Here is a 15,802-nt window from a genome sequence, read left to right on the forward strand (position 1 = left end):
ATTAGTTCCAAGTCAGCAGGCACATGAAAGTCCATGAGACTCATATCCAATTAACTACCAAAAAATAAAAGGAGTTGTACCTCAAGTGTTACATTTTAGAGTCCAATAACTGCACCAGACTCAACTTGTTTCTTCCTTAGGTAATAAAAACAGTCTTGTTGAATGGCAGATACTCATGTTGATAACCCTATCTACTTAGATTGAAAATTACCCTTAGAAGTCAGCCCAGGCAGCAGAGTCCATCATTCTTACCTCTAATAATCAAAAAGCCAGACACGGGACTGGGAAAGTGGCTCAGTGGTAGAGTATTTGCCTGACATGCATGAGGCCCTGGGTTCGATTCCTCAGACTCACATAAGCAGAAAAAGCCAGAAGTGGCACTGTGGCTCATAGTGGTACAAGCCCTGAATGTGAAAGCCCAGGGAGAGTGCTCGACCCTGAGTTCTTGCCACAGGACCTGCACATGCATGCTTGTACACAACACAAAATGGGTCATGCAACTTACCTACATTCCATCTCTGCAAATTCACTTTTTGAACAGATTCTCTATTACAACAGAACATGATCTTCATTAAGAGGTAAGATAAAAGGGCTGGGAGAAGGTAGCTTAGACTGCTTGCCTAGCATGCACGAAGCCCTGTTTAATTCCTCAGTACCACATAAACAAAAGAAGCCAGAAATGATGCTGTGGCTCAAGTGCCAACCTGGAGCAAAAGAAACTCAGGGACAGTGCACAGGCTGAGTTCAAGCCCCAGGACTGGCAGAAAAAAAGGTTAAATAAAGCCAGGCACTGGTAGCTCACACCTGAAATCCTACTCAGGAGGCTGAGATATAAGGATTAGGATTGCAAGTCAGTCTGGCAGTTAAACAGTGTGCTTCGTGTATGTAGTAGAAAAGGCAGCTTAAGCTGAAATCACAAGGCCTGATTTTAATAACAAGTAGCAGACCCCCCAAAAAGAGGACAGATAATTCAACATAAACATTCATGATAGCAAGTATTTTCTGATTAATAGTCTCGAAGGGATTCACCATTTAATCAATTCAATTTATGGTTGAATTGTTTAAATACTGATTTTGCATTATTTCAAACTTATACAAACTGTGCTACACTTGTGTTAATTTCAGTCTTATCTTCAAACCTCCAAAAGGTTTGCTAAAGCCGGGTGCCGGCGGCTCAGGCCTGTAATCCTAGCTACTAAGGAGGCTGAGATCTGAGGATCACGGTTCAAAGCCACCCCGGGCAGGAAAGTTCGTGAGACTCCTATCTCCAATAAGCCACTAGAAAACTGGAAATGGTGCTGTGGCTCAAGTGGTAGAGTGCTAGCCTTGAGCTGAAGAGCACAAGGACAGCGCCCATGCGCAGAGTTCAAGCCCCACGACCGACCAAAAAAAAAAAAAGTTTGCTAAAAAGCTCACCGAATTTAGCCAAGTGTTTGCTTATACCTGCAATTCTAGCTGCCCAGGAAGCTGAGACCTGAGAATCAAGCCAGCCTAGACAGGAAAGTCTTTTTTTGTATTTCCAGTACACCATCAAAAAAAAAAAAAAAAAAGTGGATCTGTGGCTCAACTCAAGTGTTAGCCTTGAGCAAAACAGTTCTGGGAGAGCGCCCAGGTACTGAGTTCAAGCCTCAGGATTGGCACTATTCCCCTCAAAAAAAAAAAAAATGCATTTAAGGGAAAAAAGCAGGCTGGGAATGTGGCTTAGTAGTAGAATGCTTGCCTAGCCTTTAAGAAGCCCTGGGTTGATTCCTCAGTACTATAAAGAAAAAACTGGATGTGGTACTGTGGCTTTTAGATTAATAGCTCTGAGCAAGAAGCTCCAGGCTCTGATTTCAAGCCCCAGGACTGGCAAAAAAAAAAAACTGGGTGCTGATAGCTCATGCCAGTAAATCCTTGCTATTCAGGAAGATCTGTGGATTGTGGTTCGAAGCCAGCCCAAATAGAAAGTCTGTAAGACTCATCTCCAATAAACCACTCAGAAAAAGCCTTAAGTGGTACTGTGGCTCAAGTGGTAGAGCACTAGCCTGGAGAAAGACACTCAAGAGAGAGCATCCAGGCCTTTTGATCAAGCCCCACAACTGAGAATAACTTATGTCTGTAATCCTGGCTCCTCAGGAGGCTTAGATCTGAGTGAGGATCTTGTTCAAAGCCAGCCCAGGCAGGAATAGACAGTGAGACTCATCTCCAATAAACCACTCAGAAGCCGGAAGTGGCACTGTCTCAAGAGGTAGTGCTTACCTTGAGCTGAAGAGCTGAGGGACAGTGCCTAGGCCCAGAGTTCAAGCCCTATGACTGACAAAAAAATTCTTAAAATTTAAAATGCTTAAAATTTAAAAAATAAAAATGAAGCTAAGATTTGAGGACTAGTTCAAAACCAGCACAGAGGGAAAGTCCTTGAGAATCTTATCTCCAATTAAATAACAAAAAGCCAGTAATAGAGGCATGCCTCAAGTGGTAGAGCTTTTTATGTCAGTTGTGGGGGCTGAACTCTGGGCCTGGGCGCTGTCCCTCAGCTCTTCAGCTCAAGGCTAGTGCCCTACCACTTGAGCCACAGTGCCACTTCCGACTTTTTTCTGCTTATGTGTTGCTGAGGAAAAACCCAGGGGCTCATGCATGCAAGGGAACATTCTACTAGTGAGCCAACTTCCCAGCCCTCAAGTGGTAGAGCTTTTGGGGGGAGAGGGAAAATCACCTAAGAGTTCTAGACCAATTCAAGCCTCAGTACCAGCTCAAAAAAGTTAGGTAAATTGTACTGAACCCTAAAATGGTTGTTAAAATATTATACTGTAGCTGGACGCCAGCAGCTCACTCCTTTCATCACAGCTACTTAAGAAGCCAAGACCTGAGGATCGTGGTTCTAAGCCAGCAAGGGCAGTAGTCTACGACTCTTATATTTACTGAAACGATTTAAAAAAAAAGCCTGAAGTAGAGCCATTTCTCAAGTGGTTAAGCACTTAGCCATGTGCACAAAGCTCAGGGGCAGTACACAAATCCTGAGTTAAAGCCCCAGGACTGGCAAACACACAGTTGGTAAAGTATTACTAAAATTCTTAACCCCAGACATCTACATTACTCTTGGGAATATTTAGGATTTATCCCTTCCAATCGTTCTTGGCAACACACTGGGTAACTTGAAAACCTGTATTTATTCAGATGGCATTTTAATATGATAGTGTGTCTCTTAAGGTTAAGATTCACATTAAGCAAGATAAACATAATCCAAAACTGTAAAAAAAAATTTATTCTACATTGTAGAAAATTTTAAGAAACTCAAGAAGGCCGGGAATGTGGCTTAGTGGTAGAATATCTGCTTAGTTTGCATGAAGCCCTGGGTTAGATTTATCAGTACCAAATACACAGAAAAAGCCTTAAGTGGCACTGTGGCTCAAATCGTAGAGTGCTAGTCTTGAGCAAATGCAGCTCAGAGAAGCATCCAGGCCAAGTTCAAGCTCCCAGGCTTGCAAAAAACAAAAAAACAAAATAACCAAAAAACAAACAAAAAAAACCCAAAACTCAAGAGTACCTTATTGCCAAATCATTTGAAGAAACAACTTCAAGCAACTTTCCTAAGTAAAATTAAATCAGCTTTGGCTCATTAGAAACCCCTTCAATAAACTCACAAGTAACCGTTGCAGCACTGGTGGCTTACACCTATAATCCTAACTACTCAGGAGGCAGATATGAGAACTGAGGTTTGAAGCCAGCAGGAAACGGTGAGATTCATCTCTAATAATACTCAAAAAAGCCGGAGGTTGAGCAATAACTCAAGAGGATTTAACAAGTAACTGTTGAGAAACACACACAAAAGGCTGTTAAACATTTCCAGAGCCTCTGACCTAAACCATGTCAACTAAAGTGTATTTACTTGTCTGTGCAATGAAACCAAGTGGACCTCACACCTCTTACCATCACCCAGGAAGGGTGTGCATCTGTTCCGAAGGCCCCCCTGGCTCCAGGTCATCCTGGCTGATGCTGCTCCCAGGCTGGGCATCCATGTTGCTGCGGCTTGTGGTTTGTGAAGGGTAGTGTACAGGAAAAGCAGGATGGGATTTCAAGGGAAACAGGAGGAAGATGGCTTTCTGGGAAAACGCCATCACCATCATAGGTGTTAAGTAGTACCACACACATTTTATTGCAGCACAGTTTAAAAATTTAACAAATGAAAGATTAAAAATAAAAAAACAAAAATAAAAAAATGAAAAATACAGACGTCCAGAGATGCTCTAAAACAGTTAAGTTAAAGATAAGGAAAAATAAGGTCACAGACTTAACAGCCAGTAAAATTACTTCCAGTGTGGGGAAGGGGGTTGAGGGCAAGGGTGGGGTTGGGAGAGAAAAGGTTTATGTGATCAATCCACTTAAAAATACTAATGCCTTCACTTTCTCTCCCAAGATGCAAAACTCCAAAGTCAATCAGGAGGCCGAAGAAATTCTTATGAACATTCAGAAAAACTCGATTTTAATCTGGTTAAAAATCATCATCATCATCATCATCATCACCATCATAAGTATAATAGTAAATAAATAATAATAACTAGTAACAACAATAAAAAGGAAATCAGCGGAAAGTCAGGAAAAATGTAAAAAAAAAATTGGAATAACTTACTGTAGCTGAAGATCAAAAAAATCTCACTGTAAAAAAACAAAAATAAAAATAGCCCAGATTAGAAAAACTGGAGGTGCAAAAATGTCAAGTCAGTAAAGTTCAATTCTTTTCTCTTCCCAAAAGCAGTTTCCACAAAAACCGCCAGGGTAATGTTCTCAATAGCAGACAAGCAAAGCCCTTTCCACATCATCAATTAAATCTTAAAAATACACGAGGAAATAGAGAGGTCAGTTTATGAGAGGCTAAAAGGCTCCTCCTCCTCTAACCCAACTGCTGCAGAAAAAATAGAAATAGAAACTTTAAAAATTACATCTTAAATCCAGGTCCCGTTTTTTCTTGAAACAATTTAAAAAAAAACACCTGTAAATTTGCTGTAGTGCACACCAAGTTGCATCATTATGTTTAAAATGTAGTTATAAAATCAGTTTTAGAATGGGAATGTGTGTGTTCTGGAAAGGTGGGGAAGGGAGGTTAAAAAAAATCAAAGCTGAGCTCCAGTGAGTAGGGATGGGGTTCGCCTTGCTGCCCTGTGAAAGGAGAAGGGACAGATTGAGTCAGAGTTCCTCAGAAATGTTGTGCCCTAAACCCCCAAGACAGAAAGATCTGTCTGTTGCATCTAACACATTTTGGTAAAGCATAACATTTCACTGGGATGGGGAGAGCTTTTATAGAATCATTACATCTACCAGTGACTTTTTATAACTCTTCAACATCAATAGATGGTTAAAATTTACTAAATTCATGTACCTACATTCTTTAGGGGCTCGTGGTGAATGTTGGTAATCAGCAGTTTGGGAAAGGAAGAGAAAAAACAATTCAAAAAAAGAAATGGAATAATACTGAGATTATGGAGGTAAGCAGATTAATGATCTTTAAAGTTTAAGTTCATGTATTGTTTCCTGTTTGTAATAGAAGGTGCATGGTCTATCGTTCTCTACACAAGATGACTCATCTGTTTGCAAAACCCATGAGTGATCAAACCACAAAATTTCATGGTTAGGGAGAAAGATGATTTAAATAAGGAGCCATTTTTTTTCCACTGACATGAAAATGATCATATATATGGAAGAAAAGATTATAGTCTCATCAGTTAATACAACAGGTTAAAACTGTAGTCCTTGGGGCTGGGAAGTTGGCTCAGAGGTAGAATGCTTGCCTTGCATGCATGAGACCCTGGGTTTGATTCCTCAGCACCACATAAGCAGAAAAAAGATGGAAGTGGCGCTGTGGCTCAAGTGGTAGAGCACTTCAGCCTTGAGCTGAAGAGCTGAGGGACAGCGCCCATGCCCAGAGTTCAGCCCCCACGACCAACCAAAAAAAAAAAAAAACCCACACTGTGGTCCTTATGGAATGTTTCTGTGCCTTTTCTAGTACATTTGGCTAATTCCAAAGTATGAAGGAGCTGAGACATTAATACTAAAATAGGTAACAAAACTGGTTGTTTCATCACCTAAAACTGCTGTTAGTCTAGCTCACTGTGCAAATAAGCATGGTTGTATTCACACTTGCATATTCAGCCATAAGGTCTTATTCTTCATATATAGTGAACAAAAATTTAAACTAAGACAAATTTTATTTTTACATTTGATGTATAAAATTAAACGAATGTAAACCAAGATTATGTACTGAACTGCTGAAAATGCACATTTGAATGTTACTTCATTTTGTAAGGAATCACGATTCAACTTTTTATTGTTGGTGGTCATGGGGCTTGAACTCAGGTCCTAGATATGTCTAAACTCTTTTTTGCTGACGTCAGCAGCTCTACCACTTTGATCCACAGCTCCACTTCCAGTTTTCTGGTTGTTAATTGGAGATGAGTTTCCTAAACTTTCCTGTCCAGGCTGGCTTTGAACCAGGATCCTTTTATCACAGCCTTCTGAGTAGCTAGGAATACAGGCATGAGCCACCCGTGTCCAGCTTAACAATTTTATTTGGGGTCAATATAAAAGAGGCACCCTAATTTTCAGGATTTATGACTCATCCATAAATCCTTGATATATGTGCCACAAGGCTTAAAAATCAGTAATAGGAAAAGGGATTTTTATCTTTTAAGATCAATGTGTAGGTAAACCAGGCATGGTACAGGCCTATAATCCCTGCTACTCTGGAGTCAAGATGTGTGAATTCAAGGCCACCCTAGACAGTACATTTCTCTCAAATTTAAAGTACCGGTGATAGCCAGTGGCTCACTTCAGTAATCCCAGCTTGTAAGGAGACTGAGATCTGAGAATTGGGGTTTAAAGCCAAGAAAAAGTAAAGATCCGAGAGACTCATATCCAATTAAAGGGGGGAGAAAAAAAAAAGCCAGGCACCCGTGGCTCAGGCCTGTAATCCTAGCTACTAAGTAGGCTGAGATTCTGAGATCACAAGCCAGCCCAAGCAGACTCTTTTTTAATTTTTTTTTTGGGTCCGGTCGTGGGCCCTGAACTCTGGGCCTGGGCACTGTCCCTCAGCGCTTCAGCTCAAGCCAAGCAGACTCTTATCTCCAATAAACCACCAGAAAACCGGAAGTAGCGCTGTGGCTCAAGTGGTAGAGCACTAGCCTTGAGCACAAGAGCCAAGGGATAGCTAGAGCCCAGCCCCAGTTCAAGCCCCACAACTGACACAAAGACAAAACAAAACCCAAAAGCTCCGAGACAGTGCTCAGGCCTGAAATTCAAGCCCCAAGACTGACATTTATGTGGGGGCATGGGCTAGAGATGTACAAAGCATACAAATTTCAAGGCTCTGTACTAGAATAAAAAAAAAAAGACTTGTCTTCTCTATGTGATGTAAAACTTATTAGCATAATATGCTGATATTAGCCCAAAGTGCCAGTGGCTCACAAGCCTGTAATCCTAGCTACTCAGGAGGCAGAGATCTGAAGTTCACAGTTCAAAGCCAGTCCGGGCAGGAAAAGTCCAAGAGGTTCTTATCTAATAAACCACTCAGAAAACCAGAAGTAGCACTGTAGCTCAAGTGGCAAGAGTGCTAGCACTGAGCTGAAGACCTCAGGGACAGCGCCCAGGCCCAGAGTTCAAGCCCCACCACTGACCAAAAAAAATGCTTTAAAAAACAAGTAGTGCAAGTTTACTCTGGAGGCTGAGATCCTAAGGTGTGAGGACATAGCCTTAGGAAGCAAGGTTGTAGATGTAGCCAACCTAGCAACCATAAGGTCCCAAGTTCAAACACCCATGAAATTTGACTGCTCCTTTCAAAAAGTACTCTTGAAGTGAGTAATTCCACCAAGAGAATAAGTAGTTTCACCTTGCACTGAAAAGGAAAATTGATTTTTTTTAATCAGTCGTGGGGCTTGAACTCTAGACCATGGCACGGTCCCTGAGCCCTTCAGCTCAAGGCTAGCATTCTCCCACTTGAGCCACTGTGCTGCTTTCTGCCTTTTTTTGTTTATGTGGTGCTGAGGAATGAACCCCAGGCCTCAAGCAGTGGAAGCAAGCACTCTACTGCTGAGCCACCTTCCCAGCCCCAAGGCAAATTTTTTTGAGGTTTTTTTTTTTCAAGTGCCTGGGCTAGCATTGAATTTAAAATCCTCACACTTAGCCTTTGCTGGAATTGTATCTCCAGGCCCTACTTTGAAATGCAATCCCACTAGAATTACCCATTAAAAACTGGTGGGAAAGACTACCTGTTTTAATTAGCCCTCTGCTGAACTGATGTTCTCCTCAGCTCAAGAATGAGAAGCAACCTGTCAAGATTTTTGGACAAGGAAGCCCTATCCCACAAGTTGAGAAACAAATACCCTGCCCCACAGACATTAAGACTGCATTCCTTAGACACTTGTCGTGCACTGAGCACCAAAGCTTCAAACATTTGCATAATAAAAATAAACCCAAGAATATAGTAGCCTGAATAAATGTACCGAGAAGCTAAAACTTAAGGCAATTTTTTTCCTTTCATAAATCCAAAATTTTCACTATCTGAAGAACATGCAGCTATATTATGCCAAGTTAATTCCCTAATATACACAAAACCTCTTTTCCCAATCAGAGTTTAAAGTATAAGCAGATCAACTTTAGGCTAGCTAGTACTGACAGTAACCAACTTAGAAAGACAGCTTTTTATTTTTGCTGATACTGAGGATTGAGCTCAGGGCCTGGATGCTGTCCTAAGCTTTTGTGATCAAGGCTGGTACTTTACCACTTGAGCCAGATCCCACTTCTGGCTTTTTGCTGTTAAGTGAAGATGAGTCTTAGGGACTTTCCTGCCCAGCTGGCTTGAAGCGGAAATCCTCAGATCTCAGCCTCCTGAGCAACTAGGATTAACAACCATGAGCCACCAAGGCCTGGTTTAGAATACCATTTTAATAAAACTTTCTGCGCTTTTCAGCCTTCTCACTGCAGCTTGACATTTCAGTTTAGGTTGCTTAGGCCTCCTTATTTTGTGGTTATAAAACTGAAATGCTGATGGTTTGCTTTACACTGATACAAGAGGGATTAAAATCTAGTTCTGACTCCTAGGTCAAGATCATTTCCACTGTTACCAGCTCCTTTGATAACAACATTCAGCATTTAATTAATCTAACATTAGAACTAGCCATTTGGGGATTTATTCCTTGTTTTTAACAGCCAATTCATCCAAAACAAAGCCACAAGCTATGTCAATCCCTCTGGAGATCTAATTAAGAACAAGTTGTGTTTAAAATTGCTACAGAAGGAATAGCAAAAACCAAGTGTTTCCAAGAATAGCTGGACAACCAGAAAAAAGACCAAAGGCCTGAAATTTAATCAGTCTTAAACCTTTCCTCTAGTCAAAACTAAAATAGTATCAACACTTACCTAGTTGAGATGTTATCTAGAATTCGGTTATTCTGTAACTGAACAAATCCTGGTAACAAATCCTGATAAATATTATCTGGGTACAGTCCTGATCCCCAATATTCTCTATTTCTAACACTTCACAGGAAAGTAACTGATCTACGTTATTTCTAGAATCTATACAGTAACTAACTAGCATAGCTACTTCCCAATACCTCACTTCTTGTCATTCGGAAAAACAAGTAGTTCTAAACCCACAATTAGTTTATAAACCTTTCAGAGCTAAAAACCTTGCCTACCACACAGGGGTTGCTAATTCCCAGCACTGCCAAAATGCTAGAAGGCCTCAGGATGTAACTCAATAATTAAGTTCACTCGTCTAGCAACTGTGATGTTCTGGGTTTGATCCTCAGCCCATCTTTTAAACAAGACTAATTATTTCTTTTTTTTTTTTTTTTGGGTCCGGTTGTGGGGCCTGAACTCTGGGCCTGAGCGCTGTCCCTCAGCTCTTCAGCTCAAGGCTAGCACTCTACCACTTGAGCCACAGCGCCACTTCCGGCTTTTTTTCTTTTTGCTTATGTGGTGCTGAGGAATCGAACCCAGGGCCTCAGGCATGCAAGGCAAGCGCTTTACCACTGAGTCAACTTCCCAGCCCAAGACTAATTATTTCTTACTTGCTTTACTTCTTCCTAATAACTTTAATACATTTAAACTATAATGTTTCATTGTAGTTTTTGTGAATACACACTATTTATATGCATGAGTGGTTGATTCCCAAATAGCTACATATGACACTAAAAAGCTATGTAATTTTTCTAATTTTCACTCATCTTGGTACAGTAAATTGAACTGAGAGTGGATACCTCCATGCAAAGTATGGGCTCTGCCACTAAACTATACCCTGGCCCCAATTTTATTTAATCACAAAACTAACAGGTTTCAACCCTACCAAAAAGGAGCATAATACTTAACACGTTGTAGTCTAAAAATCTTTAGATGGACAGGACTAATGCCAAATTTTAAGTACTGCCATCGTAAGTTGTATATTCCAAGTTTTGTAGTTATTTTTCTGAAGTCCAGCTTAGCATTTTCAGTTACCTCCTGATTTCTGTAAACGGGCTCTCTGAAAGACTTAAATCTTTTTTTAGTAACTACTACTGGTAACTAGGTAAAACTACTCACCCACCCTAGGGAGTGATAACTTCTTAGTTGTTACTGATTTAGTCTTGGCAGCCAACGTCTATGACTCAATTTTCTGTTGGTAAAAGATGATTAATACCTACCTCAAGCAAGGTTGCACTAAACTTAAATATTTCAAGTGATTTGTAACCTGAAGGTAAAAAGTCAGCTGTAATTACACTACAACGTTTCCTTTTACACAGATAACTGAAAATAAATATTCCCAGGATCCATCATTTGCTCACAGAGGAAGACAAATAATAGTAAAAAACAAAATGAGGAAAATGTTAGATCCATTGTTAAAATATGAAGCCACGTGACAAGATTTAGAAGCTCGCCTAAAGCTACCTACTAGGTAACCCTCCCCGATCCCCGCCCGATTATTAAGGCAATCGAACAAAGGTTATCAGTAATATATCAACCTCAATTACATTTTTTAAAAAATCTCCTTCTTCACTTTCGTGTTATCTCTCGGCGTCCTGATGGTTGGAGAAAACGAAGAGAAAGCAGCCGTTAACACGAGCGGGAGGGGGGAGGGGAAGGAATTCTTTCCTGCCGACCGGGGCCTAGAGGACACCAGGTTAAACTCACGAAAACGCAGAGGCCTGTGAAACCCTCCCGCTTCAAACGTAATCACGCAACGTCCAGAGAATAAACGCGGGCCCTGCGACTCTACCGGGAGGATGGTTCCCTCGTTTTCTCCCCCGCACCCGCTTGCACGGCCTCAACCCGGCCCCAGGAAGCCAACCCTCCCTTGAGTCCACCCCCCTCAACTTACCTGAAGGCGGGAGGGAAAAGAGATTCTATTCGAATCTCCTACTCCCAGGTTCTGTGAGAAGTCGACTGCTCCTCGAGGTCGGCAACGAGGATACAACCGTCCGGTCTTCGCCTCTTCACAAAATGGCCCCCGAGTCTCCTCTGCCGCCGAGGCGAAGACCTAGCCCCCGCCCCACTCCTGAGAACCGTTCTTATTGGCTGGCCCTTTCCTCGCTCCCACTTCTAATTGGATACTTCTAACGCCCTTCACAACAGTATCCAATCAGCATTAAAAGTAGGTTGGACTAAGTAAGAGAATTTCCACATGCGTGACAGGAGCGAGTTTGTAACTGGTTACATTTCATGTCATTTAATGCTTGAGCAATGGTTATTGGCCACTGTACCAGTTGAAGCGGTGGGTGGAAACTCGCCTTTGTATCGCGCTCTGCTTCACATCCGGGTATCTGGAAGATCTGACTGGCGGTTGCTTTGTCCTATCTCTGCTTAGTACAAGATCCGCCTACACCCCGGAGTTTGCGCGGCGTGAGGGCGGGGGAGGGGTGAAGGTTGTGCTCACTCGCCTTCCCACAGGCGTTGGGGGAAAAAAAGCGCCAAAAAAAAAAAGCGTTTACCTTTCTGTGTAAACCACATTTCTTAGAACGGGAAGGGAGCAATTATTACTGGACCACGTTAATGAATAGAAAACTTACAGGTGCTTCAATCCCAAGTTCCTTTTCGTTTTCAGGTTCTGTTAGCTACCCAGAAGGTGACTCCCCTCTTCAGCCTGTCAGGCCATTCTGCAGAGAACACGTGGCCCATCCAAACCAGCTGACCTCCCTTTGGCTTTCCCTTATGAAAAGTAAAGAAGTAAATGCGGGCTTGTAATGCTACTGCGCCCATCTACTGGCCTCAAATTATTGCGCTAATCTAGATCAGAAATTGAGCTACCCCTCCAAATCCGTCCCCTTAATTCCTCTTCATCTTGAAGTGGCCTACTTCCTTCAGACACAGGCTATCAATCAATCCCTTTCTGGTTTTATTTATACAGAAAAGGGCGATTTCTTATGTGTTAGGAGGGAACTATTATTAAATGGCTACGGTGTGGTGCAGAGCACTAGTTAATGTATTTTTATACATTTTTTTGAGACAAGTGATTATGTACCATCATTCTATAATTGATTCTCCGACCTTACCTTCTCAAATGTTGGGATTACAAGCATGCACAACCATGTCCAGATTATTCGTGTACATTTTTTGGGTTTTTTTTTTGATGTTTTGTTTTGTTTTTGGTCCGGTCGTGGGGCCTTAACTCTGGGCCTGGGCGCTGTCCCTCAGCTCTTCAGCTCAAGGCCAGCACCCTACCACTTGAGCCACAGCGCCACTTCCGACTTTTTTTTTCTGCTTATGTGGTGCTGAGGAATCGAACCAAGGGCCTCATGCATGCAAGGCAAGCGCTCTACCACTGAGCCAACTTTCCAGCCCTTGTGTACATTTTTTAAGTAAATATGCAAAAAGATTTCTAATCCACAAGTCAGATTGTGAATACTACGCATCTTGATCAGTGTCACTCCTTCCAAGTTCTTTCCCACATTTCCCAAACCCATCCATACCCTCAAGTTCCACAGTTCAGTGACAATATACATTTTTTAAAAGACATGTATATGTGAAGGTAGTTTACTTGTAGTTTTGAGTGTTTCTGAATTCCAGAGAAATTCACAAGGAAACTTACTGGGGGGGTAGGGGGGATTTTTTTCCATTGATAACCCTTTCTATACTATTTTATTTTATGTGTACTAATTTGACTTTTTTAAAAATTGGCTTAGGGTTGAGTAATACATTACTACAGTAGTTTAACAACTGTTAAACAGTTAACAACTGTTTAACATCAGTTTAACAACTGATGTTGTTAAAAGTGGCATATTTAAAAATTAAAAGTGCAAGTGGAAAAAAAAAAGAATTGGGGGAAAAAATTAACCTGCTGAGGCTGGGAATGTGGCTTAGTGGTAGAGTGCTTGCCTCACATGCATGAAGCCATGGGTTCGATTCCTTAGTACCACATACACATACACAGAAAAAAACAGAAATGGTGCTGTAGTTCAGGTAGTAGAGCGCTAGCCTTGAGCAAAAAATTCAAGTCCCAGGACTAGCAGAAGAAAAAAAAAATTAACCTGCTATTAATGGTTCTTTTTTGGAGGGGGGAGTGGAGGGAAGAGCTGGAATTCTGGACCTGGGCACTGTCCCTGAGCTCTTCAACTCAAGGCAAGTGCTCTACCACTTAAGCTACAGTGCCACTTCTGGTTTTCTGGTTATTAATTGGAAACAAGAGTCTCACAGACTTTCCTACCTGGACTGGCTTTGAACCACGATCCTCAGATCTCAGCCTCCTGAGTAGCTAGTATTACAGGTATGAGCTAACATGCTGGTTCTTTTTTTTTTTTTGGGGGGGTGGGGGGAGGGTCCAGTCATGAGGCCTGAACTCTGGGCCTGGGTGCTGTCCCTCAGCTCTTCAGCTCAAGGCTAGTGCTCTACCACTTGAGCCACGGTGCCACTTCCGGCTTTTTTCATTTTGCTGATGTGGTGCTGAGGAATCGAACCCAGGGCCTCATACATGTGAGGCAAGCACTCTACCACTAAGCCACCTTCCCAGCCCAATGTTAGTGGTTCTTTTCTGATCAATTCTGTGTGGTGTTTACATTTATTCTTTTCTGGTGCTTTTTCAAATATATTTTCCAGGGGCTGGAAAGTTGGCTCAGTGGTAGAGCTCTTGCCTTGCATGCCTGAGGCCCTAGGTTCAATTCCTCAGCACCACATAAGCAAAAAGAAAAAAACCGGAAGTGGCGCTGTGGCTCAAGTGGTAGGGCACTAGCCTTGAGCTGAAGAGCTGAGCGACAGTGCTCAGGCCCAGAGTTCAGGCCCCACAACCGGACCAAAAAAAAAAAAACAATCAAATATATTTTCCAAATTGATAAAGCCAGGCACCAGTGGCTCATGCTCATAATCCTAGCTACATAGGATGCTGAGATCTGAGAATGACAGTTCAATGTCAGCCTGGGCAGAAAAGCCTGTAAGACACTTATCTCCAATTAACCAGTAAAAAGCCAGAAGTGGGGCTGTGATTCCAGTTGTAGAACACTAACTTTCTTTTTTTCTTTTTCTTTTGGTCCATTGTGGGGCTTGAACTCTGGGCTGGCACACTGTCCCTGAGCTCTTCAGCTCCAAGTGAACACTCTACCAACTTAAGCCACAGAACCATTTCCGGTTTTCTGATGGTTAGTTGGAGATAAGAGTCTCACAGACTTTCCTGCCTGAGCTAGCTTTGAACCATGATTCTCAGATCTCAGCCTCCTGAGTAGCTAGGATTACAGGTGTGAGCCACCAGTGCCTGGCTAGAACACTAACTTTGAGCAAAAAATTCAGGACAGCACCCAAGCCTCAGGACCAGGACCAAAAAAGAAAGAGAAATCTGAAGAAAAACACTTACAAACAGTATACAAAACATAGATACAAATACAAAGGTAGATACAAATAGATACCAAAAAAAATCTCCATAATTGCCTCAGTACTATTTACAATTTATTTTATTTGTTTTCTTGCCAGTCCTAGGGCTTGAACTCAGGGCCTTGGCACTGTCCCTTAGCTTCATTTGCTCAATGCTAGCATTCTACCACTTCAGCCACAGCACCATTTCCAGCTTTTTCTGTTTATGTGTTACTGAGAAATCAAACCCAGGGCTTCATGCATGCTACACAAGTACTCTACCACTAGGCCACATTCCCAGCCCCTACAATTTATTTTAAACTTCCTCGTAAACCAGGCACTGGTGGCTCATGCCTATAATCTTAGCTATTCAGGAGGCTGAGATCTGAGGATCACTGTTGGAAGCCAGCCCAGGCAAGAAAGTCCTTAAGAGACTCGCATCTCCAAATAATCTCCAACCAGAAAGTGGAAGTGGTACTGTGGCTCAAAGCGGTAGAGTGATAGCCTTGAGCAAAAAAGCCCAAGGATGGTACCCAGGCCCTGAGTTCAAGCCCCACGACTGACAAAAACAAAAACAAAAACAAAAAAACAACTACCCTCCCTCATAGAATCATGGTTAATTTTATAATTTTATATTCCTTTTCCTGGGTGAGAAGCTATTTGTGTGTGTGTGTGTGTGTGTGTGTGTGTGTGTGTGTGTGTGTGTGTGTGTGCAGGCTCTGGGGCTTGAACTCAGGGCCTGACATTGTCTCTGAGCTTTTTTTTTCCCTCAGGGCTAGCACTCTACCACTTGCGCCAAAGCTCTACTTCCTACTTTTTGGTCATTAATTGGAATTAAGAATCTCATGAACTTTCCTACCTAGGCTGGCTTTGAACCATGATGCTCAGATTTCAGCTTCCTGAGTACCTAGGATTACAGGCACAAGCCACCAGCGTCTAGTTTACATGGATAGTTATTTTCTAATATACTTTTATTGTTAGCATTAAGGTGTTGTACAGAAGGGTTATCATTTTGTAAGTCAGGTGG

At 42.0% G+C, this 15,802-nt stretch overlaps 1 protein-coding gene across 8 annotated transcripts in view; it reads right to left on the reverse strand.

The window, feature by feature from the left end:
* Positions 1 to 11,460, reverse strand: part of Hnrnpc (heterogeneous nuclear ribonucleoprotein C) — a 35,723-nt gene extending 24,263 nt beyond the window's left edge. For 3 of the 8 annotated variants that reach the window (XM_042679739.1, XM_042679732.1, XM_042679733.1), the window contains exons 1-2: positions 11,321 to 11,460; positions 4,607 to 4,632 (exon numbers count right to left, since the gene is read on the reverse strand). The gene's annotated coding sequence lies outside the window, so the exon portion shown is untranslated. Of the gene's footprint in view, positions 1 to 3,906; positions 4,514 to 4,606; positions 4,633 to 4,916; positions 5,134 to 11,320 lie in introns of those variants that run through there. The other 5 variants (XM_042679734.1, XM_042679736.1, XM_042679738.1 and 2 more) reach the window with 3 other exon arrangements.
* Positions 11,461 to 15,802: the final 4,342 nt, after the last annotated feature.

This window comes from Dipodomys spectabilis, unplaced genomic scaffold, assembly GCF_019054845.1.
Source record: "Dipodomys spectabilis isolate Male_0828 unplaced genomic scaffold, ASM1905484v1 ptg000054l, whole genome shotgun sequence".
In the NCBI taxonomy this organism is placed as follows: Eukaryota; Metazoa; Chordata; class Mammalia; order Rodentia; family Heteromyidae; genus Dipodomys; species Dipodomys spectabilis.